The sequence below is a fragment of the Oncorhynchus gorbuscha genome, linkage group LG03 (assembly GCF_021184085.1).
Source record: "Oncorhynchus gorbuscha isolate QuinsamMale2020 ecotype Even-year linkage group LG03, OgorEven_v1.0, whole genome shotgun sequence".
NCBI classification, from domain to species: Eukaryota; Metazoa; Chordata; class Actinopteri; order Salmoniformes; family Salmonidae; genus Oncorhynchus; species Oncorhynchus gorbuscha.
Genome location: NC_060175.1, coordinates 1,334,275 through 1,360,710, shown reverse-complemented (window position 1 = coordinate 1,360,710; position 26,436 = coordinate 1,334,275). Strand labels below are relative to the sequence as shown.

General features: G+C 48.0%; 1 pseudogene; it reads right to left on the bottom strand.

The window, feature by feature from the left end:
- Positions 1 to 26,436, bottom strand: part of LOC124032162 — a 182,518-nt pseudogene that overhangs the window by 35,192 nt on the left and 120,890 nt on the right.

The following is a 26,436-nucleotide window of genomic DNA, read 5'->3' as shown; positions in this document are numbered from 1 at the left end:
CTCATCAATATCTACGACAGACAGACAGACTCATCAATATCTACGACAGACAGACAGACTCATCAATATCTACGACAGACAGACTCATCAATATCTACAACAGACAGACAGACAGACTCATCAATATCTACAACAGACAGACAGACAGACTCATCAATATCTACGACAGACAGACTCATCAATATCTACGACAGACAGACTCATCAATATCTACAACAGACAGACTCATCAATATCTACAACAGACAGACAGACAGACTCATCAATATCTACAACAGACAGACAGACAGACTCATCAATATCTACGACAGACAGACTCATCAATATCTACGACAGACAGACTCATCAATATCTACAACAGACAGACTCATCAATATCTACAACAGACAGACAGACTCATCAATATCTACGACAGACAGACTCATCAATATCTACGACAGACAGACAGACTCATCAATATCTACAACAGACAGACATACTCATCAATATCTACAACAGACAGACAGACAGACTCATCAATATCTACAACAGACAGACAGACTCATCAATATCTACGACAGACAGACAGACTCATCAATATCTACGACAGACAGACAGACTCATCAATATCCACGACAGACAGACAGACTCATCAATATCTACGACAGACAGACAGACTCATCAATATCTACGACAGACAGACTCATCAATATCTACGACAGACAGACTCATCAATATCTACGACAGACAGACTCATCAATATCTACGACAGACAGCCAGACTCATCAATATATACAACAGACAGACAGACTCATCAATATCTACAACAGACAGACAGACAGACTCATCAATATCTACAACAGACAGACTCATCAATATCTACGACAGACAGACTCATCAATATCTACAACAGACAGACTCATCAATATCTACAACAGACAGACAGACAGACTCATCAATATCTACGACAGACAGACTCATCAATATCTACGACAGACAGACAGACTCATCAATATCTACGACAGACAGACAGACTCATCAATATCTATGACAGACAGACAGACTCATCAATATCTACGACAGACAGACTCATCAATATCTACGACAGACAGACTCGACTCATCAATATCTACGACAGACAGACAGACTCATCAATATCTACGACAGACAGACAGACTCATCAATATCTACGACAGACAGACAGACTCATCAATATATACAACAGACAGACAAACTCATCAATATCTACAACAGACAGACTCATCAATATCTACAACAGACAGACTCATCAATATCTACAACAGACAGACAGACTCATCAATATCTACAACAGACAGACTCATCAATATCTACGACAGACAGACTCATCAATATCTACGACAGACAGACAGACTCATCAATATCTACGACAGACAGACTCATCAATATCTACGACAGACAGACTCATCAATATCTACGACAGACAGACAGACTCATCAATATCTACGACAGACAGACAGACTCATCAATATCTACGACAGACAGACAGACTCATCAATATCTACAACAGACAGACAGACTCATCAATATCTACAACAGACAGACTCATCAATATCTACGACAGACAGACTCATCAATATCTACCACAGACAGACAGACTCATCAATATCTACCACAGACAGACAGACTCATCAATATCTACGACAGACAGACAGACTCATCAATATCTACCACAGACAGACAGACTCATCAATATCTACAACAGACAGACTCATCAATATCTACGACAGACAGACTCATCAATATCTACCACAGACAGACAGACTCATCAAAATCTACGACAGACAGACTCATCAATATCTACCACAGACAGACTCATCAATATCTACAACAGACAGACTCATCAATATCTACGACAGACAGACAGACTCATCAATATCTACAACAGACAGACAGACTCATCAATATCTACAACAGACAGACAGACTCATCAATATCTACGACAGACAGACTCATCAATATCTACGACAGACAGACTCATCAATATCTACCACAGACAGACTCATCAATATCTACAACAGACAGACTCATCAATATCTACGACAGACAGACTCATCAATATCTACCACAGACAGACTCATCAATATCTACGACAGACAGACTCATCAATATCTACCACAGACAGACTCATCAATATCTACAACAGACAGACTCATCAATATCTACAACAGACAGACAGAATCATCAATATCTACAACAGACAGACTCATCAATATCTACGACAGACAGACTCATCAATATCTACCACAGACAGACAGACTCATCAATATCTACCACAGACAGACTCATCAATATCTACGACAGACAGACAGACTCATCAATATCTACCACAGACAGACTCATCAATATCTACAACAGACAGACAGACTCATCAATATCTACAACAGACAGACAGACTCATCAATATCTACAACAGACAGACTCATCAATATCTACAACAGACAGACATTTACATTTACATTTAAGTCATTTAGCAGACGCTCTTATCCAGAGCGACTTACAAATTGGTGCATTCACCTTATGACATCCAGTGGAACAGCCACTTTACAATAGTGCATCTAAATATTTTAAGGGGGGGGGGGTGAGAAGGATTACTTTATCCTATCCTAAGTATTCCTTAAAGAGGTGGGGTTTCAGGTGTCTCCGGAAGGTGGTGATTGACTCCGCTGTCCTGGCGTCGTGAGGGAGTTTGTTCCACCATTGGGGAGCCAGAGCAGCGAACAGTTTTGACTGGGCTGAGCGGGAACTGTACTTCCTCAGTGGTAGGGAGACGAGCAGGCCAGAGGTGGATGAACGCAGTGCCCTTATTTGGGTGTAGGGCCTGATCAGAGCCTGGAGGTACTGAGGTGCCGTTCCCCTCACAGCTCCGTAGGCAAGCACCATGGTCTTGTAGCGGATGCGAGCTTCAACTGGAAGCCAGTGGAGAGAGCGGAGGAGCGGGGGTGACGTGAGAGAACTTGGGAAGGTTGAACACTAGACGGGCTGCGGCGTTCTGGATGAGTTGTAGGGGTTTAATGGCACAGGCAGGGAGCCCAGCCAACAGCGAGTTGCAGTAATCCAGATGGGAGATGACAAGTGCCTGGATTAGGACCTGCGCCGCTTCCTGTGTGAGGCAAGGTCGTACTCTGCGGATGTTGTAGAGCATGAACCTACAGGAACGGGCCACCGCCTTGATGTTAGTTGAGAACGACAGGGTGTTGTCCAGGATCACGCCAAGGTTCTTAGCGCTCTGGGAGGAGGACACAATGGAGTTGTCAACCGTGATGGCGAGATCATGGAACGGGCAGTCCTTCCCCGGGAGGAAGAGCAGCTCCGTCTTGCCGAAGTTCAGCTTGAGATGGTGATCCGTCATCCACACTGATATGTCTGCCAGACATGCAGAGATGCGATTCACCACCTGGTCATCAGAAGGGGGAAAAGAGAAGATTAATTGTGTGTCGTCTGCATAGCAATGATAGGAGAGACCATGTGAGGTTATGACAGAGCCAAGTGACTTGGTGTATAGCGAGAATAGGAGAGGGCCTAGAACAGAGCCCTGGGGGACACCAGTGGTGAGAGCGCGTGGTGAGGAGACAGATTCTCGCCACGCCACCTGGTAGGAGCGACCTGTCAGGTAGGACGCAATCCAAGCGTGGGCCGCGCCAGAGATGCCCAACTCGGAGAGGGTGGAGAGGAGGATCTGATGGTTCACAGTATCGAAGGCAGCCGATAGGTCTAGAAGGATGAGAGCAGAGGAGAGAGAGTTAGCTTTAGCGGTGCGGAGCGCCTCCGTGATACAGAGAAGAGCAGTCTCAGTTGAATGACTAGTCTTGAAACCTGACTGATTTGGATCAAGAAGGTCATTCTGAGAGAGATAGCGGGAGAGCTGACCAAGGACGGCACGTTCAAGAGTTTTGGAGAGAAAAGAAAGAAGGGATACTGGTCTGTAGTTGTTAACATCGGAGGGATCGAGTGTAGGTTTTTTCAGAAGGGGTGCAACTCTCGCTCTCTTGAAGACGGAAGGGACGTAGCCAGACAGACTCATCAATATCTACAACAGACAGACAGACTCATCAATATCTACAGACAGACAGACTCATCGATATCTACAACAGACAGACAGACTCATCAATATCTACAACAGACAGACTCATCAATATCTACCACAGACAGACAGACTCATCAATATCTACCACAGACAGACAGACTCATCAATATCTACAACAGACAGACTCATCAATATCTACCACAGACAGACTCATCAATATCTACAACAGACAGACTCATCAATATCTACGACAGACAGACTCATCAATATCTACAACAGACAGACTCATCAATATCTACGACAGACAGACAGACTCATCAATATCTACAACAGACAGACTCATCAATATCTACGACAGACAGACTCATCAATATCTACAACAGACAGACTCATCAATATCTACAACAGACAGACAGACTCATCAATATCTACAACAGACAGACAGACTCATCAATATCTACAACAGACAGACTCATCAATATCTACAACAGACAGACTCATCAATATCTACGACAGACAGACAGACTCATCAATATCTACAGACAGACAGACTCATCAATATCTACAGACAGACAGACTCATCAATATCTACAACAGACAGACTCATCAATATCTACGACAGACAGACAGACTCATCAATATCTACAGACAGACAGACTCATCAATATCTACAGACAGACAGACTCATCAATATATACAACAGACAGACTCATCAATATCTACAACAGACAGACAGACTCATCAATATCTACAACAGACAGACAGACTCATCAATATCTACGACAGACAGACTCATCAATATCTACAACAGACAGACAGACTCATCAATATCTACGACAGACAGACTCATCAATATCTACAACAGACAGACTCATCAATATCTACAACAGACACTCATCAATATCTACAACAGACAGACTCATCAATATCTACCACAGACAGACAGACTCATCAATATCTACGACAGACAGACTCATCAATATCTACGACAGACACTCATCAATATCTACGACAGACAGACTCATCAATATCTACGGCAGACAGACTCATCAATATCTATGACAGACAGACAGACAGACAGACAGACAGACAGACAGACAGACAGACAGACAGACAGACAGACAGACAGACAGACAGACAGACAGACAGACAGACAGACAGACAGACAGACAGACAGACAGACAGACAGACAGACAGACAGACAGACAGACAGACAGACAGACAGACAGACAGACAGACAGACAGACAGACAGACAGACAGACAGACAGACAGACAGACCACTGTGACCACTGTGATAGCTCAACCCATAAGGACATGATGGGATATAGAACAGCCCTGTATATAAAGTATGTGAGACGCTGGGTGATGTCAGTCCGTACCTCTGCAGGTGTGTCCGGTGGTTGACATGGTGTATCCGTTAGGGGGACAGGCACACTGATAGCTCCCTGGGATGTTCACACACTGGAACACACACAGGTTGCCAATACTCTGGGAACACTCATCAATATCTGCAATAGAGAAACATGTCAATACAAACACACCGGCTATTGGTAACATGGTGGTAGAGCTGTCATGGTGTGATACCTTCACAGGTGTGTCCGTCTTCCTTCAGGTAGAAGCCCTGTCTGCAGTAACATTGGTAGGACCCATAGATGTTAGCACACTCCTGACCACACGGACTAGAGTCACACTCATTCAGATCTGAGAAAGCGAGAGAGAGAGAAAGAGATTAACAACACAGCTGCCCAGATCAAGCAGTAGCAATACAAGGGTATAACATCTATAGCAGAGATGGGAATGCTTATGGGGGAGGTGTTGCTGCAGACACAGAGCCCCGCCGATCCATCATGACTGGTCTGCCAATGTACCCACCCGAGGGGGTTTCAACAGACGTCCCCCTGAGGCCAATCTGCTAGCCCCGGCCTGCTAGCTGTCTGAATCGCTGTGCCTCCAGCTCGCCTAGCTACTCACTGGACCCTATGATCACTCGGCTACACATGCCTCTCCCTAATGTCAATATGCCTCGTCTATTGCTGTTTTGGTTAGAAATGTTTGCCTTATTTCACTGTGCATCGTACACTGTAGAGCCTCCAGCTCTGCTCAATATGCCTTAGTTAGCCCTGGGTGGCTTGGTGATTTGGTTGGCTGGGTGGCTTGGTGATTTGGTTGGCTGGGTGGCTTGGTGATTTGGTTGGCTGGGTGGCTTGGTGATTTGGTTGGCTGTGTGGCTTGGTGACTTGGTTGGCTGGGTGGCTTGGTGATTTGGTTGGCTGGATGGCTTGGTGACTTGGTTGGCTGGGTGATTTGGTGACTTGTCCTTGGTGACAGTTGGTATTTTAGATATTTTATTAGGATCCCCATTAGCTGTTGCCTATATATCAATGCATACACACAAACTATCTAGTTCAAACAGGGGAGAGGCGTTGTGCCACAAGGTGTTGCTATATCTGTTCTTTTTAAAGGTTTGCTGTTTATTTGAGCAATATGAGATGAAGGGAGTTCCGTGCAACAAGGGCTCTATGTAATACTGTACGCTTTCTTGAATTTGTTCTGGATTAAACAGGTGGCACTGTGAAAGACTACATCTAGTTTGCTGAGTAGAGTGTTGGGGGCTATTTTGTAAATGACATCGCCGAAGTCGAGGATCGGTGGGATGGTCACAACCATCAAATGTATACAAACAGGCTTCTCTAGCTGGGTGGTCCTTCTGTAGCTCAGTTGGTAGAGCATGGCGCTTGTAACGCCAGGGTAGTGGGTTCGATTCCCGGGACCACCCATACGCAGAATGTATGCACACATGACTGTAAGTCGCTTTGGATAAAAGCGTCTGCTAAATGGCATATATTATTATTATTATATTAAACACGAGAGAAAACGGACTCAAGCCTCAAGACTCATACAAAAATACGTATCACGCAAACAATCTTGTACAAAGACATGAGGGGGAACAAATTCATGTAGATTGATCTTCCGGGTTGGAGCGAGCGGTCGCATCCCCACTTCGGTCCGCAGGTAGTATAACTTTTCATTACATTTCATTACATTTCATTATAGTACAACGGTTTGATTTGTCTAATCTTAGCAATTTCTTCTTACCTAGCTACATAGCCGTCTTTGTATCAAAGATAATTGCGTAATTATTGTATTTCGTCGTCCTAACGTAGTCTACACTGCCATCTGCCCAGCAGCTAGCCAGCTAGCAAACGTCCACCGTCTACCGAAGAGCAGCACTGTAGAAACTATTACACTGAACGGAACGACCTGATTAGTGTAGTGTCAACAACGCAGCCACTGCCAGCTAGCCTACAAAGTCAACAACGCAGCCACTGCCAGCTAGCCTACTTCAGCAGTACTGTATCATTTTAATCATTTTAGTCAATAAGATTCTTGCTACGTAAGCTTAACTTTCTGAACATTCGAGACGTGTAGTCCACTTGTCATTCTAATCTCCTTTGCATTAGCGTAGCCTCTTCTGTAGCCTGTCAACTATGTGTCTGTCTATCCCTGTTCTCTCCTCTCTGCACAGACCATACAAACACTCCACACCGCGTGGCCGCGGCCACCCTAATCTGGTGGTCCCAGCGCGCACGACCCACGTGGAGTTCCAGGTCTCCGGTAGCCTCTGGAACTGCCGATCTGCGGAATACAAGGCAGAGTTCATCTCAGCCTATGCCTCCCTCCAGTCCCTCGACTTCTTGGCACTGACGGAAACATGGATCACCACAGACAACACTGCTACTCCGACTGCTCTTTCTTCGTCCGCCCACGTGTTCTCGCACACCCCGAGAGCTTCTGGTCAGCGGGGTGGTGGCACCGGGATCCTCATCTCTCCCAAGTGGTCATTCTCTCTTTCTCCCCTTACCCATCTGTCTAACGCCTCCTTTGAATTCCATGCTGTCACAGTTACCAGCCCTTTCAAGCTTAACATCCTTATCATTTATCGCCCTCCAGGTTCCTCGGAGAGTTCATCAATGAGCTTGATGCCTTGATAAACTCCTTTCCTGAGGACGGCTCACCTCTCACAGTTCTGGGCGACTTTAACCTCCCCACGTCTACCTTTGACTCATTCCTCTCTGCCTCCTTCTTTCCACTCCTCTCCTCTTTTGACCTCACCCTCTCACCTTCCCCCCCTACTCACAAGGCAGGAAATACGCTCGACCTCATCTTTACTAGATGCTGTTCTTCCACTAACCTCATTGCAACTCCCCTCCAAGTCTCCGACCACTACCTTGTATCCTTTTCCCTCTCGCTCTCATCCAACACTTCCCACACGGCCCCTACTCGGATGGTATCGCGCCGTCCCAACCTCCGCTCTCTCTCCCCCGCTACTCTCTCCTCTTCCATCCTATCATCTCTTCCCTCTGCTCAAACCTTCTCCAACCTATCTCCTGATTCTGCCTCCTCAACCCTCCTCTCCTCCCTTTCTGCATCCTTTGACACTCTATGTCCCCTATCCTCCAGGCCGGCTCGGTCCTCCCCTCCCGCTCCGTGGCTCGACGACTCATTGCGAGCTCACAGAACAGGGCTCCGGGCAGCCGAGCGGAAATGGAGGAAAACTCGCCTCCCTGCGGACCTGGCATCCTTTCACTCCCTCCTCTCTACATTTTCCTCCTCTGTCTCTGCTGCTAAAGCCACTTTCTACCACTCTAAATTCCAAGCATCTGACTCTAACCCTAGGAAGCTCTTTGCCACCTTCTCCTCCCTCCTGAATCCTCCCTCCCCCCCCTCCTCCCTCTCTGCAGATGACTTCGTCAACCATTTTGAAAAGAAGGTCGACGACATCCGATCCTCGTTTGCTAAGTCAAACGACACCGCTGGTTCTGCTCACACTGCCCTACCCTGTGCTCTGACCTCTTTCTCCCCTCTCTCTCCAGATGAAATCTCGCGTCTTGTGACGGCCGGCCGCCCAACAACCTGCCCGCTTGACCCCATCCCCTCCTCTCTTCTCCAAACCATTTCCGGAGACCTTCTCCCTTACCTCACCTCGCTCATCAACTCATCCCTGACTGCTGGCTACGTCCCTTCCGTCTTCAAGAGAGCGAGAGTTGCACCCCTTCTGAAAAAACCTACACTCGACCCCTCCGATGTCAACAACTACAGACCAGTATCCCTTCTTTCTTTTCTCTCCAAAACTCTTGAACGTGCCGTCCTTGATCACCACCTCAAGCTGAACCTCGGCAAGACGGAGCTGCTCTTCCTTCCGGGGAAGGACTGCCCGTTCCATGATCTCGCCATCACGGTTGACAACTCCATTGTGTCCTCCTCCCAGAGCGCTAAGAACCTTGGCGTGATCCTGGACAACACCCTGTCGTTCTCAACTAACATCAAGGCGGTGGCCCGTTCCTGTAGGTTCATGCTCTACAATATCCGCAGAGTACGACCCTGCCTCACACAGGAAGCGGCGCAGGTCCTAATCCAGGCACTTGTCATCTCCTGTCTGGATTACTGCAACTCGCTGTTGGCTGGGCTCCCTGCCTGTGCCATTAAAATGCTACAACTCATCCAGAACGCCGCAGCCCGTCTGGTGTTCAACCTTCCCAAGTTCTCTCACGTCACCCGCTCCTCCGCTCTCTCCACTGGCTTCCAGTTGAAGCTCGCATCCGCTACAAGACCATGGTGCTTGCCTACGGAGCTGTGAGGGGAACGGCACCTCAGTACCTCCAGGCTCTGATCAGGCCCTACACCCAAACAAGGGCACTGCGTTCATCCACCTCTGGCCTGCTCGACTCCCTACCACTGAGGAAGTACAGTTCCCGCTCAGCCCAGTCAAAACTGTTCGCTGCTCTGGCCCCCCAATGGTGGAACAAACTCCCTCACGACGCCAGGAGCGCGGAGTCAATCACCACCTCCCGGAGACACCTGAAACCCCACCTCTTTAAGGAATACCAAGGATAGGATAAAGTAATCCTTCTCACCCCCCCCCCCTTAATAGATTTAGATGCACTATTGTAAAGTGGCTGTTCCACTGGATGTCATAAGGTGAATGCACCAATTTGTAAGTCGCTCTGGATAAGAGCGTCTGCTAAATGACTTAAATGTAAAAATGTAATGATTGGGGAATGAAAACCAGGTGGGAACAAGACAAAACAAATGGATACATGAAAAATGGAGTGGCGATGGCTAGAAAGTCGGTGACGTCGGCCGCCGAACAAGGAGAGGAGCCACGGAAGGAGTGTTGTATGGCGTTGAAGCTCGTTTGGAGGTTTGTTAGCACAGTGTCCAAAGAAGGGCCAGATGTATACAGTATGGTGTCGTCTGCGTAGAGGTGGATCAGAGAATCACCAACAGATAGAGCAACATCATTGATGTATACAGAGAAAGGAGTCGGCCTGAGAATTGAACCCTGTGGCACCCCCATAGAGACTGCCAGAGGTCTGGACAACAGGCCCTCCGATTTGACACACTGAACTCTATCTAAGAAGTAGTTGGTGAACCAGGCGAGGCAGTCATTTCAGAAGCCAAGGCTGTTGAGTCTGCCGATAAGAAAGCGGTGATTGACAAAGTCGAAAGCTTTGGCCAGGTCGATGAAGATGGCTGCTCAGTACTAACTTTTATCGATGGCGGTTATGATATCGTTTAGTACCTTGAGCATGGCTGAGGTGCACTCATGACCAGCTCCGAAACCAGATTGCATATTGGAGAAGGTATGGTGGGATTCAAAATGGTCAATGATCTGTTTATTAACTTGGCGTTCGAAGATTTTAGAAAGGCAGGGCAGGATGGAAATAGGTCTGTAACAGTTTGGGTCTAGAGGCAGGGCAGGGCAGGGCAGGGCAGGGCAGGGCAGGGCAGGGCAGGGCAGGATGGATATAGGTCTGTAACAGTTTGGGTCTAGAGGCAAGGCAGGATGGATATAGGTCTGTAACAGTTTGGGTCTAGAGGCAGGGCAGGGCAGGGCAGGGCAGGGCAGGGCAGGGCAGGGCAGGGCAGGGCAGGGCAGGGCAGGGCAGGGCAGGGCAGGGCAGGGCAGGATGGATATAGGTCTGTAACAGTTTGGGTCTAGAGGCAGGGCAGGGCAGGGCAGGGCAGGGCAGGGCAGGGCAGGGCAGGGCAGGGCAGGGCAGGGCAGGGCAGGGCAGGGCAGGGCAGGGCAGGGCAGAATGGATATAGGTCTGTAACAGTTTGGGTCTAGAGGCAGTGCAGGGCAGGGCAGGGTGGATATAGGTCTATAACAGTTTGGGTCTAGAGGCAGGGCAGGGCAGGGCAGGGCAGAATGGATACAGGGCTATAACAGTTTGGGTCTAGAGGCAGGGCAGGGCAGGGCAGGGCAGGGCAGGGCAGGGCAGGGCAGGGCAGGGCAGGGCAGGGCAGGGCAGGGCAGGATGGATATAGGTCTGTAACAGTTTGGGTCTAGAGGCAGGGCAGGGCAGGGCAGGGTGGTCTGCAACAGTTTTGGTCTAGAGTGTCACCGCCTTTGAAGAGGGGGATGACCTCGGCAGCTTACCAATCTTTAGGGATCTCAGACGACACGAAAGAGAGGTTGAATAGGCTAGTAATAGGGGTCTCAAATTTTGGTGTATAATTTTAGAAAGAGAGGGACAGATTGTCTAGCCCAGCTGATATCTAGGGATCCAGATTTTGCCGTTTGTTCAGAACATCAGCTGTCTGGATTTGGGTGAAGGAAAAGCAGGGGAGGGGGGGCAAGTTGCTGCAGGGGATTCTGAGATGTTGGCCAGGTTAGGGGTAGCCAGGTGGAAAGCATGGCCAGCTGTGGAATAATGCTTCTTGAAATGATCGATTCTCGTAGATTTATGTTGCCTTTCCTCAGTGCAATAGGCAGCTGGGAGGAGGTGCTCTTATTCTCCATGGACTTTACAGTGTTTCCTAACCTCAGAGCAGTGGGCAGCTGGGAGGAGGTGCTCTTATTCTCCATGGACTTTACAGTGTTTCCTAGCCTCAGTTCAGTGGGCAGCTGGGATGAGGTGCTCTTATTCTCCATGGACTTTACAGTGTTTCCTAGCCTCAGTGCAATAGGCAGCTGGGAGGAGGTACTCTTATTCTCCATGGACTTTACAGTGTTTCCTAGCCTCAGTTCAGTGGGCAGCTGGGAGGAGGTGCTCTTATTCTCCATGGACTTTACAGTGTTTCCTAGCCTCATTGCAGTGGGCAGCTCGGAGTAGGTGCTCTTATTCTCCATGGACTTTACAGTGTCCCAAAACTTTTTAGAATTAGTGCTATAGGAAGCACATTTCTGTTTGAAAAAGCTAGCCTTAGCTTTCCTAACTGACAGAGTATATTGGTTCCTGACTTCCCCTGAAAAGTTGCATATCGCGGGGGCTATTCGATGCTAATGCAGAACGCCACAGGATATTTTTGTCCTGGTCAAGGGCAGTCAAGTCTGGGGTGAACCAAGGGCTATATCTGTTTGGAATGAGACTAATGTGAGGTAAAATAAATCATTCATTAATCAGAAGACTATTGATCAGATATGAAAAAATCTGAAAGGTTATATTGGGAAATTATAACTTTGTAATATGAATATTTTCCTTTGTGCCCCGACTTCCTAGTTAATTACGGTTACATGATTAATCAGTCTAATCGCGTAATACTAATTACAGAGAATCTTTGATCAAACTAAGTCTTCAATTTAATGATAGTAAAGACAACACACTTCACAGTACTATATGAGGTTCTGAAGTACCTTCACAGTACAACATGCAGTTCTGAAGTACAACATGCAGTTCTGAAGTACAACATGCAGTTCTGAAGTACCTTCACAGTACAACATGCAGTTCTGAAGTACCTTCACAGTACAACATGCAGTTCTGAAGTACAACATGCAGTTCTGAAGTACCTTCACAGTACAACATGCAGTTCTGAAGTACCTTCACAGTAGTTCTGAAGTGCTTCCACAGTATTAGTTCTGTCACAGTTGTCTTACCTTCACAGTTCTTCCCGTCGAAGGCCAGAGAGAAGCCTGCTGTACAGGAACACTGGTAGGATCCTGGACTGTTCTCACACGTCTGAGCACATAGCCTGCCGGGGTAGCTCCAACACTCATTCACATCTAGAGAGGAGAGGAGAGGAGAGGAGAGGAGAGGAGAGGAGAGGAGAGGAGAGGAGAGGAGAGGAGAGGAGAGGAGAGGAGAGGAGAGGAGAGGAGAGGAGAGGGAGAGAGGAGAGGAGAGGAGAGGAGAGGAGAGGAGAGGAGAGGGAGAGGAGAGGAGAGGAGGGGAGAGGAGAGAGAGGGGGAGAAGAGAGAAGAGGAGGAGAGAGTAGAGAGAGGAGGGGAGAGGAGAGGAGAGTAGAGGATGAGAGAGAGGAGAGGAGGAGGAGGGGAGAGGAGAGTAGAGGATGAGAAAGAGGAGAGGAGGAGGAGGGGAGAGTAGAGGATGAGAGAGAGGAGGGGAGAGGAGAGTAGAGGATGAGAGAGAGGAGAGGAGGAGGAGGGGAGAGTAGAGGACGAGAGAGAGGAGAGGAGGAGGAGGGGAGAGGTCAGGTTAGCATAATAGAGAGGTATAGAGGTGTGTGTGTGTGTGTGTGTGTGTGTGTGTGTGTGTGTGTGTGTGTGTGTGTGTGTGTGTGTGTGTGTGTGTGTGTGTGTGTGTGTGTGTGTGTGTGTGTGTGTGTGTGTGTGTGTGTGTGTGTGTGTGTGTGTGTGTGTGTGTGTGTGTGTGTGTGTGTGTGTGTGTGTGTGTGTGTGTGTGTGTGTGTGTGTGTGTGTGTGTGTGACCTACCGCTGCAGACCTGGCGTAGTGCATCGTACAGGTAGCCTGTTTGACAGTCACAGCGGTAGCTACCAGGGAGGTTATGACAGATCTGGCCCTCACCACACCCATGGTTACCTGTCTGACATTCATCCACATCTACACAGGGAAGAGAGTCGACACTTCAGCAACTGCTCTCTCTTTCTCTCTGTATTTGTCTTTGTCTCTCAATTCGAAGGGCTTTATTGGCATGTCATAATACATATGCTTACAAAGCAGGTCAAATAAGCAATAAACAAAAATGAAATCAACAATAACAAATGAAAACAGAATATTTCTCTCACAAGAGAGGCATTTCAAATGATATACTGTATTGTTGTCTTTGTACAGTGCTGTAACAATGTGTAAACTAGTTGCAGTACGAAAGAGAAGATAAATAAACAGAGGAATATAGGTTGCATTTATAATGGTGTTTGTTCTGGTTGCCCTGGCAACAGGTCACACATCATGCTGCTGTGATTGCACACTGGTATTTCACATAATAGATATGAGAGTTTATCCAAATTGGATTTGTTTTTTCTAATTCTTTGTGGGTCTGTGTAATCTGAGGGAAATATGTGTGTCTAATATGGTCATACATTTGGCAGGAGGTTAGGAAGCACAGCTCAGTTTCCACCTCATTTTGTGGGCAGTGGACACACCATGTCTTCTCTCGAGAGCCAGGTCTGTCTATGGCAGTGGTCACCAACCTTTTCTGAGTCAAGATCTCTTTCTGAGTCAAAATGCATGCCGAGATCTACAACTCTGATATTTTATTAACATGAGGCTACAGGCCCAATACATTATCCCTGCATATTGGCTATGCTCAGTAGGCTATAGACCCAGTACATTATCACTGTTCAGTAGGCTGTAGGCCCAATACAATATCCCTGCATATTGGCTATGCTCAGTAGGCTACAGGCCCAGTACATTATCACTGCATATTGGCTATGCTCAGTAGGCTACAGGCCTAATACATTATCCCTGCATATTGGCTATGCTCATTAGGCTATAGACCCAGTACATTATCCCTGCATATTGGCTATACTCAGTAGGCTGTAGGCCCAATACATTATCACTGCATATTGGCTATACTCAGTAGGCTATAGACCCAGTACATTATCCCTGCATATTGGCTATGCTCAGTAGGCTATAGGCCCAATACATTATCACTGCATATTGGCTATACTCAGTAGGCTATAGGCCCAATACATTATCCCTGCATATTGGCTATGCTCAGTAGGCTGTAGGCCCAATACATTATCACTGTTCAGTAGGCTATAGGCCCAATACATTATCACTGCATATTGGCTATACTCAGTAGGCTATAGACCCAATACATTATCCCTGCATATTGGCTACTTTCGTGCGTTTTGCCAGCAGCTCTTCGTTGTGCGTCAAGCATTGCACTGTTTATAACTTCAAGCTAATAGCTTTTCAAACGTCACTTGCTCTGAGACTTCGAGTAGTTGTTCCCCTTGCTCTGCATGGGTAACGCTGCTTCGAGGGTGACTGTTGTCGTTGTGTTGCTGGTTCGAGCCCAGGTAGGGGCGAGGAGAGGGACGGAAGCTATACTGTTACACTGGCAATACTAAAGTGCCTATAAGAACATCCAATAGTCAAAGGTTAATGAAATACAAATGGTATAGAGGGAAATAGTCCTATAATTCCTATAATAACTACAACCTAAAACTTCTTACCTGGGAATATTGAAGACTCATGTTAAAAGGAACCACCAGCTTTCAAATGTTTTCATGTTCTGAGCAAGGAACTGAAACGTTTTCTTACTGAAAGATTTCTTACATGGCACATATTGCACTTTTACTTTCTTCTCCAACACAAAACTCCAAGGCAGTTTATGGCGTATAAAAGTGTTGAACAGTGTTGACAGTATTGAATAACTACTTTAACATAAACTCAAGGAAACTGTACAGACACCGTGATCTGAGATATCTAATTGGCCAGCTGTAGGCCTGTAGGTGAACTTGATTGGCTCTCTGGGCCTGCCGGGTAGGCAGAATTCTGCCTTCAGACACATGAAATGATTCAAAATGGGAACACTTTTCCTTCCCAGTGCCAAGGCTGCTGAATCAAGTGCACCTCCCATCAACAAGGCTGCTGAATCAAGTGCACCTACTGCCAACAGCACCAGGGCTGTTGAATCAAGTGCACCTACCGCCAACAGCACCAGGGCTGTTGAATCAAGTGCACCTACCGCCAACAGCACCAGGGCTGTTGAATCAAGTGCACCTACCGCCAACAGCACCAGGGCCTACCGCCAACAGCACCAGGGCTGTTGAATCAAGTGCACCTACCGCCAACAGCACCAGGGCTGTTGAATCAAGTGCACCTACCGCCAACAGCACCAGGGCTGTTGAATCAAGTGCACCTACCTCCAACAGCACCAGGGCTGTTGAGTCAAGTGCACCTACCGCCAACAGCACCAGGGCTGTTGAATCAAGTGCACCTACCGCCAACAGCACCAGGGCTGTTGAATCAAGTGCACCTACCGCCAACAGCACCAGGGCTGTTGAATCAAGTGCACTTACCGCCAACAGCACCAGGGCTGTTGAATCAAGTACACCTACCGCCAACAGCACAAAACAAATAACAAAAATAGGAATGCAGGGCGTTATGATTTTTTACAGAAATTTTTGGTGATCGACTAGATCGACCGGTTGGTGACACCACGTAACCAATCACACATCACCACACCACACAACACATCTCAACACACCACACAACTCACCATACCATAACTTACCGATGCAGCGTGTTCCATCAGGGCTGGAGTGGTATCCCTGACTACACATGATAACCTTCCTCTGACAGGTATAGGAGCCCACAGTATTGATACAGTGAAAACCAGCACTGCACGGATCAGATAGACTACTGCACTCATTAATATCTGGAGGGAGATGGAGAGAGAGGAGGGAGGGAGGGAGGGGGTGGGGAGAGAGAGGAGGGAGAGAGAGAGAGGGAGGGTGGGGAGAGAGAGAGAGGGTGGGGAGAGAGGGGGAAGAGAGAGAGAGGGACACAGAGAGATAGGAAGAGTGGGGTTGGGGAGAAAGGCAGGGTGGGGGTAGAGGGGGAGGGTGGGGAGAGAGGGGGAGGGTGGGGAGAGGGGGAGGGTGGGTGGGGAGAGAGGGGGAGGAGAGGAGGGTGGGAGAGAGAGAGGGGAGGGTGGGGAGGAGGGTGGGGAGAGAGAGGGGGAGAGAGGAGGGTGGGGAGAGGGAGGGAGGGAGGGAGGGAGGGAGGGAGGGAGGGAGGGAGGGAGGGAGGGAGGGAGGGAGGGAGGGAGGGAGGGAGGGAGGGAGGGAGGGGAGAGGGTGGGTGGGTGGGTGGGTGGGGGTGGGGAGAGAGAGGGAGGGAGGGGAGAGAGAGGGAGGGTGGGGAGAGAGAGAGAGGGAGGGTGGGGAGAGAGAGAGAGGGAGGGTGGGGAGAGAGAGAGAAGGAGGGTGGGGAGAGAGAGGGGGAGGGTGGGGAGAGAGAGGGGGAGGGAAGGGGGGAGAGAGAGGGAGGGTGGGGAGAGGGGGAGAGGGAGGGGGGGGTAGAGGGAGGGTGGGGAGGGAGGGAGGGAGGGAGGGAAGGAGGGAGGGAGGGGAGAAAGAGAGAGAGGGTGGGGATAGAGGGGGAGAGACAGGTAGGGTGGGGGTAGACAGGGGAGGGTGGGGAGAGAGGGATGGTGGGGAGAGAGAGAGAGGGAGGGTGGGGAGAGAGAGGGAGGGTGGGGATAGAGGGGGAGAGACAGGTAGGGTGGGGGTAGACAGGGGATGGTGGGGAGAGAGGGAGGGTGGGGAGAGAGAGGAGGGAGAGGGAGAGGAGGGTGGGGAGAGAAGGAGGGTGGGGAGAGAGAGGAGGGAGAGGGAGAGGAGGGTGGGGAGGAAGGGAGGGAGGGAAGGAGGGAGGGAGGGAGGGGAGAAAGAGAGAGAGGGTGGGGATAGAGGGGGAGAGACAGGTAGGGTGGGGGTAGACAGGGGAGGGTGGGGAGAGAGGGAGGGTGGGGAGGAGGAGAGAGAGAGAGGGAGGGTGGGGAGAGAGAGGGAGGGTGGGGATAGAGGGGGAGAGACAGGTAGGGTGGGGGTAGACAGGGGATGGTGGGGAGAGAGGGAGGGTGGGGAGAGAGAGAGGGAGGGTGGGGAGAGAGAGAGGGAGGGTGGGGGTAGACAGGGGAGGGTGGGGAGAGAGGGAGGGTGGGGATAGAGCGGGAGAGACAGGTAGGGTGGGGAGAGACAGGGGAGGGTGGGGAGAGAGGGAGGGTGGGGAGATAGAGGGAGGGAGGGTGGGGGTAGACAAGGGAGGGTGGGGAGAGAGGGAGGGTGGGGATAGACAGGGGAGGGTGGGGAGAGAGCGGGAGAGACAGGTAGGGTGGGGAGAGAGCGGGAGAGACAGGTAGGGTGGGGAGAGAGCGGGAGAGACAAGTAGGGTGGGGAGAGACAGGGGAGGGTGGGGAGAGAGCGGGAGAGACGAGTAGGGTGGGGATAAACAGGGGAGGGTGGGGAGAGAGCGGGAGAGACAAGTAGGGTGGGGAGAGACAGGGGAGGGTGGGGAGAGAGCGGGAGAGACAGGTAGGGTGGGGAGAGACAGGGGAGGGTGGGGAGAGAGCGGGAGAGACAGGTAGGGTGGGGAGAGACAGGGGAGGGTGGGGATAGAGCGGGAGAGACAGGTAGGGTGGGGAGAGACAGGGGAGGGTGGGGATAGAGCGGGAGAGACAGGTAGGGTGGGGAGAGACAGGGGAGGATGGGGGAGAGGGAGTGGGAGAGACAGGTAGGGTGGAGGAGAGACAGGGGAGGGTGGGGATAGAGCAGGGAGAGACAAGGGGTGGGGAGAGACAGGGGAGGGTGGGGAGAGAGCGGGAGAGACAGGTAGGGTGGGGAGAGACAATCTCCTTTGCATTAGGGGAGGATGGGGAGACCATACAAACGCTCCTCACCGCCGCGGCCACACCCTACTCTGGTGGTCCCAGCGCAGAGCGGGAGAGACAGGTAGGGTGGGGAGAGACAGGGGAGGATGGGGAGAGAGGGAGGGTGGGTTCAATCCAACAGACACAATGTAGTTCACTGTATGTCCACTTGGAGTCATTAGAGGTCTCTCTCACCGATTCAGTTTCCACATACCCTGAGTGAATCCAGTGAGACATTTCTGTTGCCCCTAACCACACATCTAGGATCAAATCCCCAAGCACCAACACATAATCTCAACCATTAGGAGAATAGCAGGCTTCTGACCCTGAATCAGATGTGATGGCTTACCAATGCAGTTTCCATGTGAGTCCTGGGTGAAGCCGGTGAGACATCTCTGTTTAGGGTTACACAGGAAGGAGCCCTCCGTGTTCTCACACTCAAACCTTTGACCACAGTTGTGGCTGCGCACCATACACTCATCAATATCTGGAGGAGAGAAGACACCATACACTCATCAATATCTGGAGGAGAGAAGACACCATACACTCATCAATATCTGGAGGAGAGGAGACACCACACACTCATCAATATCTGGAGGAGAGGAGACACCATACACTCATCAATATCTGGAGGAGACACCATACACTCATCAATATCTGGAGCATCTCTGCATGTCTGGCATCATATCAGTGTGGAGAGGAGACACCACACACTCATCAATATCTGGAGGAGAGAAGACACCATACACTCATCAATATCTGGAGGAGACACCATACACTCATCAATATCTGGAGGAGAGGAGACACCATACACTCATCAATATCTGGAGGAGAGAAGACACCATACACTCATCAATATCTGGAGGAGAGAAGACACCATACACTCATCAATATCTGGAGGAGAGGAGACACCATACACTCATCAATATCTGGAGGAGAGAAGACACCATACACTCATCAATATCTGGAGGAGAGAAGACACCATACACTCATCAATATCTGGAGGAGAGGAGACACCATACACTCATCAATATCTGGAGGAAGACACCATACACTCATCAATATCTGGAAGACACCATACACTCATCAATATCTGGAGGAGAGAAGACACCATACACTCATCAATATCTGGAGGAGAGGAGACACCATACACTCATCAATATCTGGAGGAGAGAAGACACCATACACTCATCAATATCTGGAGGAGAGAAGACACCATACACTCATCAATATCTGGAGGAGAGAAGACACCATCAATACACTCATCAATATCTGGAGGAACATCATAGGACACCACACACTCATCAATATCTGGAGAAGAGGAGACACCATACACTCATCAATATCTGGAGAGACACACTCATCAATATCTGGAGACAGAGAATACACTCATCAATATCTGGAGGAGACACCATACACTCATCAATATCTGGAGGAGAGGAGACACCATACACTCATCAATATCTGGAGGAGAGGAGACACCATACACTCATCAATATCTGGAGGAGAGGAGACACCATACACTCATCAATATCTGGAGGAGACACCATACACTCATCAATATCTGGAGAAGAGGAGACACCACACACTCATCAATATCTGGAGAAGAGGAGACACCACACACTCATCAATATCTGGAGAAGAGGAGACACCACACACTCATCAATATCTGGAGAAGAGGAGACACCACACACTCATCAATATCTGGAGAAGAGAAGACACCATACACTCATCAATATCTGGAGGAGAGGAGACACCATACACTCATCAATATCTGGAGGAGAGGAGACACCATACACTCATCAATATCTGGAGGAGAGGAGACACCATACACTCATCAATATCTGGAGGAGACACCATACACTCATCAATATCTGGAGGAGAGGAGACACCATACACTCATCAATATCTGGAGGAGAGGAGACACCATACACTCATCAATATCTGGAGGAGACACCATACACTCATCAATATCTGGAGGAGAGGAGACACCATACACTCATCAATATCTGGAGGAGAGGAGACACCATACACTCATCAATATCTGGAGAGACACTCATCAATATCTGGAGGAGAGGAGACACCATACACTCATCAATATCTGGAGGAGACACCATACACTCATCAATATCTGGAGAAGAGGAGACACCATACACTCATCAATATCTGGGAGAGGAGACACCATACACTCATCAATATCTGGAGAAGAGGAGACACTCATCAATATCTGGAGGAGGAGACACCATACACTCATCAATATCTGGAGAAGAGGAGACACCATACACTCATCAATATCTGGAGGAGGAGACACCATACACTCATCAATATCTGAGAGGAGACACCATACACTCATCAATATCTGGAGGAGGAGACACCATACACTCATCAATATCTGAGAGGAGACACCATACACTCATCAATATCTGGAGAAGAGGAGACACCATACACTCATCAATATCTGGAGAGGAGACACCATACACTCATCAAGAGGAGACACCATACACTCATCAATATCTGGAGAAGAGGAGACACCATACACTCATCAATATCTGGAGGAGAGGAGACACCATACACTCATCAATATCTGGAGGAGAGGAGACACCATACACTCATCAATATCTGGAGGAGAGGAGACACCATACACTCATCAATATCTGGAGGAGAGGAGACACCATACACTCATCAATATCTGGAGGAGACACCATACACTCATCAATATCTGGAGGAGAGAAGACACCATACACTCATCAATATCTGGAGGAGACACCATACACTCATCAATAGAGGAGACACCATACACTCATCAATATCTGGAGGAGGAGACACCATACACTCATCAATATCTGGAGGAGAGGAGACACCATACTGGAGAAGAGGAGACACCATACACTCATCAATATCTGGAGGAGAGGAGACACCATACACTCATCAATATCTGGAGGAGAGGAGACACCATACACTCATCAATATCTGGAGAAGAGGAGACACCACACACTCATCAATATCTGGAGGAGAGGAGACACTCATCAATATACACTCATCAATATCTGGAGGAGACACCATACACTCATCAATATCTGAAGAGGAGACACCATACACTCATCAATATCTGGAGAAGAGGAGACACCACACACTCATCAATATCTGGAGAGGAGACACCATACACTCATCAATATCTGGAGAAGAGGAGACACCATACACTCATCAATATCTGGAGAGGAGACACCATACACTCATCAATATCTGGAGGAGGAGACACCATACACTCATCAATATCTGGAGGAGAGGAGACACCATACACTCATCAATATCTGGATCAAAGAGGAGACACCATACACTCATCAATATCTGGAGAAGAGGAGACACCATACACTCATCAATATCTGGAGGAGACACCATACACTCATCAATATCTGGAGGAGAGGAGACACCATACACTCATCAATATCTGGAGGAGACACCATACACTCATCAATATCTGGAGGAGAGGAGACACCACACACTCATCAAAGACACCATACACTCATCAATATCTGGAGGAGAGGAGACACCATACACTCATCAATATCTGGAGGAGAGGAGACACCATACACTCATCAATATCTGGAGAAGAGGAGACACCACACACTCATCAATATCTGGAGGAGAGGAGACACCATACACTCATCAATATCTGGAGGAGAGGAGACACCATACACTCATCAATATCTGGAGGAGACACCATACACTCATCAATATCTGGAGGAGACACCATACACTCATCAATATCTGGAGAAGAGGAGACACCACACACTCATCAATATCTGGAGGAGAGAAGACACCATACACTCATCAATATCTGGAGGAGACACCATACACTCATCAATATCTGGAGGAGAGGAGACACCATACACTCATCAATATCTGGAGGAGACACCATACACTCATCAATATCTGGAGGAGAGAAGACACCATACACTCATCAATATCTGGATCTGGAGAGAGAGACACCATACACTCATCAATATCTGGAGGAGAGAAGACACCATACACTCATCAATATCTGGAGGAGAGGAGACACCATACACTCATCAATATCTGGAGGAGAGGAGGAGACACTCATCAATATCTACACTCATCAATATCTGGAGGAGAGAAGACACCATACACTCATCAATATCTGGAGGAGAGAAGACACCATACACTCATCAATATCTGGAGGAGAGGAGACACCATACACTCATCAATATCTGGAGGAGAGAAGACACCATACACTCATCAATATCTGGAGGAGAGGAGACACCATACACTCATCAATATCTGGAGGAGAGGAGACACCATACACTCATCAATATCTGGAGGAGAGAGACACCATACACTCATCAATATCCATACACTCATCAATATCTGGAGGAGAGGAGACACCATACACTCATCAATATCTGGAGGAGAGAGACACCATACACTCATCAATATCTGGAGGAGGAGACACACACTCATCAATATCTGGAGGAGAGGAGACACCATACACTCATCAATATCTGGAGAGAGACACCATACACTCATCAATATCTGGAGGAGAGGAGACACCATACACTCATCAATATCTGGAGGAGAGGAGACACCATACACTCATCAATATCTGGAGGAGAGAGACACCATACACTCATCAATATCTGAGAGGAGACACCATACACTCATCAATATCTGGAGGAGAGGAGACACCATACACTCATCAATATCTGGAGGAGAGGAGACACCATACACTCATCAATATCTGGAGGAGAGGAGACACCATACACTCATCAATATCTGGAGGAGAGGAGACACCATACACTCATCAATATCTGGAGAGAGAGAGACACCATACACTCATCAATATCTGGAGGAGAGGAGACACCATACACTCATCAATATCTGGAGGAGGAGACACCATACACTCATCAATATCTGGAGAGAGGAGACACCATACACTCATCAATATCTGGAGGAGAGGAGACACCACACTCATCAATATCTGGAGGAGAGGAGACACCATACACTCATCAATATCTGGAGGAGAGGAGACACCATACACTCATCAATATCTGGAGAAGAGGAGACACCATACACTCATCAATATCTGGAGGAGAGGAGACACCATACACTCATCAATATCTGGAGGAGAGGAGACACCATACACTCATCAATATCTGGAGGAGACACCATACACTCATCAATATCTGGAGAAGAGGAGACACCATACACTCATCAATATCTGGAGGAGAGGAGACACCATACACTCATCAATATCTGGAGGAGAGGAGACACCATACACTCATCAATATCTGGAGGAGGAGACACCATACACTCATCAATATCTGGAGAGAGAGACACCATACACTCATCAATATCTGGAGGAGAGGAGACACCATACACTCATCAATATCTGGAGAGAGAGACACCATACACTCATCAATATCTGGAGGAGAGGAGACACCATACACTCATCAATATCTGGAGGAGGAGACACCATACACTCATCAATATCTGGAGGAGAGGAGACACCATACACTCATCAATATCTGGAGGAGACACCATACACTCATCAATATCTGGGAGGAGACACCATACACTCATCAATATCTGGAGGAGAGGAGACACCATACACTCATCAATATCTGGAGGAGAGGAGACACCATACACTCATCAATATCTGGAGGAGACAGACACCATCAATATCACTCATCAATATCTGGAGAGAGGACACCATACACTCATCAATATCTGGAGGAGAGGAGACACCACACACTCATCAATATCTGGAGGAGAGGAGACACATACACTCATCAATATCTGGAGGAGAGGAGACACCATACACTCATCAATATCTGGAGAAGAGGAGACACCATACACTCATCAATATCTGGAGGAGAGAAGACACCATACACTCATCAATATCTGGAGGAGAGAAGACACCATACACTCATCAATATCTGGAGGAGAGGAGACACCATACACTCATCAATATCTGGAGGAGAGACACCATACACTCATCAAGACACCATACACTCATCAATATCTGGAGGAGAGAGACACCATACACTCATCATCAATATCTGGAGAAGAGGAGACACCACACACTCATCAATATCTGGAGGAGAGGAGACACCATACACTCATCAATATCTGGAGGAGGAGACACCATACACTCATCAATATCTGGAGACACCATACACTCATCAATATCAACCATACACTCATCTGGAGAGGAGACACCATACACTCATCAATATCTGGAGGAGAGAAGACACCATACACTCATCAATATCTGGAGGAGAGAAGACACCATACACTCATCAATATCTGGAGGAGAGGAGACACCATACACTCATCAATATCTGGAGGAGAGAAGACACCATACACTCATCAATATCTGGAGGAGACACCATACACTCATCAATATCTGGAGGAGAGGAGACACCATACACTCATCAATATCTGGAGGAGAGAAGACACCATACACTCATCAATATCTGGAGGAGAGAAGACACCATACACTCATCAATATCTGGAGGAGAGGAGACACCATACACTCATCAATATCTGGAGGAGAGAAGACACCATACACTCATCAATATCTGGAGGAGAGAAGACACCATACACTCATCAATATCTGGAGAAGAGGAGACACCACACACTCATCAATATCTGGAGGAGACACCATACACTCATCAATATCTGGAGAAGAGGAGACACCATACACTCATCAATATCTGGAGGAGAGGAGACACCATACACTCATCAATATCTGGAGGAGACACCATACACTCATCAATATCTGGAGGAGACACCATACACTCATCAATATCTGGAGGAGAGGAGACACCATACACTCATCAATATCTGGAGAAGAGGAGACACCACACACTCATCAATATCTGGAGAAGAGGAGACACCACACACTCATCAATATCTGGAGAAGAGGAGACACCACACACATCAATATCTGGAGAAGAGAAGACACCATACACTCATCAATATCTGGAGGAGAGAAGACACCATACACTCATCAATATCTGGAGGAGAGAAGACACCATACACTCATCAATATCTGGAGAAGAGGAGACACCACACACTCATCAATATCTGGAGGAGACACCACACACATCAATATCTGGAGAAGAGAAGACACCATACACTCATCAATATCTGGAGGAGAGAAGACACCATACACTCATCAATATCTGGAGGAGAGAAGACACCATACACTCATCAATATCTGGAGGAGAGAAGACACCATACACTCATCAATATCTGGAGAAGAGGAGACACCACACACTCATCAATATCTGGAGGAGACACCATACACTCATCAATATCTGGAGAAGAGGAGACACCATACACTCATCAATATCTGGAGGAGAGGAGACACCATACACTCATCAATATCTGGAGGAGACACCATACACTCATCAATATCTGGAGGAGACACCATACACTCATCAATATCTGGAGGAGACACCATACACTCATCAATATCTGGAGAAGAGGAGACACCACACACTCATCAATATCTGGAGGAGAGGAGACACCATACACTCATCAATATCTGGAGGAGAGGAGACACCATACACTCATCAATATCTGGAGGAGACACCATACACTCATCAATATCTGGAGGAGAGAAGACACCATACACTCATCAATATCTGGAGGAGAGGAGACACCATACACTCATCAATATCTGGAGGAGACACCATACACTCATCAATATCTGGAGAAGAGGAGACACCACACACTCATCAATATCTGGAGGAGAGGAGACACCATACACTCATCAA